This window comes from Sminthopsis crassicaudata, chromosome 3 (genome assembly GCF_048593235.1).
Source record: "Sminthopsis crassicaudata isolate SCR6 chromosome 3, ASM4859323v1, whole genome shotgun sequence".
NCBI classification, from domain to species: domain Eukaryota; kingdom Metazoa; phylum Chordata; class Mammalia; order Dasyuromorphia; family Dasyuridae; genus Sminthopsis; species Sminthopsis crassicaudata.
In genome coordinates this window covers 336,057,501-336,061,014 of record NC_133619.1, presented here as the reverse complement: position 1 = coordinate 336,061,014, position 3,514 = coordinate 336,057,501, and positions in this window count along the sequence as shown.

Sequence of the window (3,514 nt, the reverse complement as noted above, 5' to 3'; positions counted from 1 at the left end):
TCTTAGGACTAGATTTAATGGTCTTCTGAAAGTGTTTTCCTTGATTCATTCTTTCCAATTTACTTCAGCAGCCATCCTGTGGTACACATTGCTCTTTTGGAAGTACATTTCTATTCTTTTTGGCCCACATTTTGTGACATTAGACATAATGTTTAACAATATGGCATCTGTGTCTTCTGTTTTTCAAAAAAAGCCACTTTAAAAAAAAAAATTCCCTGAATTAACCCTACAGAGGAAAGGAAGATCCCATAAAAAAGGAATGTTTCAAATTAGGATATTATATAAAAGGAGGGAAAGAGCCAAGGTGATTCAAATTTGGGGGACTGTGACCTTTAAAATTATTCTCTTCTGCCACAACTTGTTAAAGGGAAAGACTATATTCTTTTTTTTCCTTATTAAAGCTTTTTATTTTTCAAAATATATGCATGGATAATTTTTCAACATTAACTCCTGCAGAACTTGTATTCCAATTTTTCCTTCCCCCAGATGGCAAGTTGTCCAATTCATGTTAAACACGGTAGAAATATATGTTAAATCCATTATACATATCCATATTTATACAATTTTCTTAGGGCACAAGAAAAATGAAATCAAACCAGAAAAAATGAGAAGTAAAACAAAATGCCAGTAAACAACCACCAAAAGCGTGAAAATGCTATGGTGTGACCCACACTCAATTCCCACAATCCTCTCTCTGGTGTTGATGGCTCTCTTCATCACAAGACCATTGGAATTGGTCTGAATCATCTCATTGTTGAAGAGAGCCACGTCCATCACAAGTGATCATCATATAATCTTGTTGCTGTGTACAATGATCTCCTGGTTCTGCTCATTTTACTTTGAATCAGTTCATGTAAATGAAAGAGTACATTCTTGAGAAATTATTTAAACTAGAAGGACAAAGAGGCAGTCTATTGAATGGCTTGAACGTATCCTTGTCCAGAGATAGAGGGGTATACTTGTGACTTTTCTAGATCATTTCTAGCTCTAGAATTTAGGAAAGAATGTTAATTTTTAAAAAAGAAACAGATTTTTTCCCTTCATATTCAACTCACACCTGTATCTTCTGTCTATACTATACTACTACTGTATGTACTACTAAATGCCACAATAATGAGAAAGTTCTAATGAGTTACAAATATCTTCCTGCCATGTAGGAATGTAAAAAGATCAATCTTATTAAGTAAAGAAACAGATTCTGATGCAATCAACATTTGTATTTTCCATAATCATAGTCTCCCAAATTAGTTTGGTCTCTGCATACACACATAATACATTCACACAATTTGAAACAGTGGAGAGAACTGGCCTGTAAGAAAAATCTATATTCAAGATCCAGTTCTTACAAATACTAATTGTGTGGTCCTGGGCAAGTGGCCAATACTCTGGGCAACTGTGGAAGACTAGGAGTTGCAGAGTAGTTTCAGATTTGAATTGTTGGAGAAAGCTTCCTCATAGAGAGTACCCTACATTGACAAAATTGTAGGTTCACAAATGGACAAGAAATAAATACATTGCATATATATGTACATTACGTATGTATGTGCATACATGTATGTTTGCATATAGAGGGATCTAAGCGTTCAGCAGAGCATTTAGAGCTATAAATATAGATTTGGGAGACAGCACACCTGTATGAATGATTCATTTATTTAACAAGTGTATCATATTGATCATCAACATTAATTAAAGAGATATATGTGATGAGTGAAATGAGCAGAACCAGAAGATCACTGTACACTTCAACAACAATACTGTATGAGGATGTATTCTGATGGAAGTGGAAATCTTCAACATAAAGAAGAGCCAACTCACTTCCAGCTGATCAATGATGGACAGAGGTAGCTACACCCAGAGAAGGAACACTGGAAAGTGAATGTAAATTGTCAGCACTAATATCTGTCTGCCCAGATTACATGTACCTTCGGAATCTAATGCTTATTGTGCAACAAGAAAATGGTATTTACACACACACACACACACACACAAAAAAAAAAAAAAAAAAAAAAAAAAAAGAGATGTATGGCATTAGCCTTATTGTACATTGGTCTACCTCATACATTTTTTTGCCCAACTTTCTTGCTTGTTATTCCTTCCATATGACGTTCTATTTTTATGTTCCCATATGTCTATACAGTTGTCCCACCTACCTGAAAGATGCTCCCTCCTTACCGTTATCTCTTTTTTTTTTAATTTTTTTTTTTTTTAAAAAAGGCACCATTTTAATTTTACTGTTTAACCCATTCTAAACTCCTGACTCTCCCTCCCCCCACTTCTCCATTAGTAGCAAGGGTGACCTTTTTTTAAACTCCATCCTTCCTTTTCAAGAAAATCAGTAGTGCCTTCCTTACAGTATGCATGCTAACGTTGGGTAAGTCTCCATTTAGCTAACAGGGTGTGGAGGCTAAGTCGTTATCTCTTAACATTCACTGATTTCCTTTTAGTTTTAGATGCCTCCTTTGCTTCTCCAGGCAAAATTACCTCGTCTTGCTTGCTTATACTTTTGAATTGGTAGACTGAAAAAAGGGGGAGTTTTGCAGGGATATTTCTTTTTGCCTCAGAGGTCTCACTCTCATTCCTTTAAATAATCAAGATTTATAATCAATGTGATAATATATTTATTGAATGAATGTATTTCTAAAATTAGAAGGTCGGGAAATGGTAGCTACGGGGTTTCCCTCCTTGGAGGTCTTCAAGCAAAGCCTGGAAGACGGCTTGTGTTTTCGGGCGAAGATTGGAGCAGAGGGCTGGATCTGTGCACAGATAATACTAGATCTGGTAGCCGTGGGGATGCTGAAAGTTTTGATGAAAGGAGGAAAATCGAGCCAAGAAACATGAACACATGTTTCGTAGAGAATATTCTCGGCGTCATGTTGTTTGCTTTCTCAAGGGAGCAGGCAGGGGGGGAATTTGAAACTCAGATTCTTTTCAAAAAAATGATTGCAAATTTTTGAAAAATGCAATTGGGAAATATTTATTGAAATAAAAATACATTAAATATATAATAATTAGCAAAAAAAAAAAAAAAAAGAAGAAAGAAAAGGAATGTATTAAGAACCTGTTGTGTGCTGAGCACAGTCCAATTGTGGAAAATCTCGGAACCCGAGTTCTCAAAATCTCGGTCACGGAACCGTTGGCTTTTGCACCGCATGCCCAAGGTGCCCTAAAGGGCCCAAGCAGTCTAAGAGCGCAAAGTGTACTAAGCGTGGCGGCTCCCGGCGCCGGATCCCATCTCCCGCTGCCCGCGGACACGTGCAGCCAGCCGGGGCAGGGTGTGACGTTCAGGGGAGGGGGCGCCCGGACTCCGAGCACCGGGCTCTGCCGGCCCCCAAGCTTTGGGCGCCTTCTCGCCTGCTTTCCCAGGCGCCTCCTAACGCCGCGGGAGGAGGGCTTAGGGTGGCTTCTGCCTCCCGCCGGGGTAGCGGGGCGCTGGGAGGGGTGGAGGTGCGCAGGTGAGAGAGGAAGTGACGTCGGGCCTGTCCTCCTTATAAGGCTGGGAGCCCGCGCTCCGCAG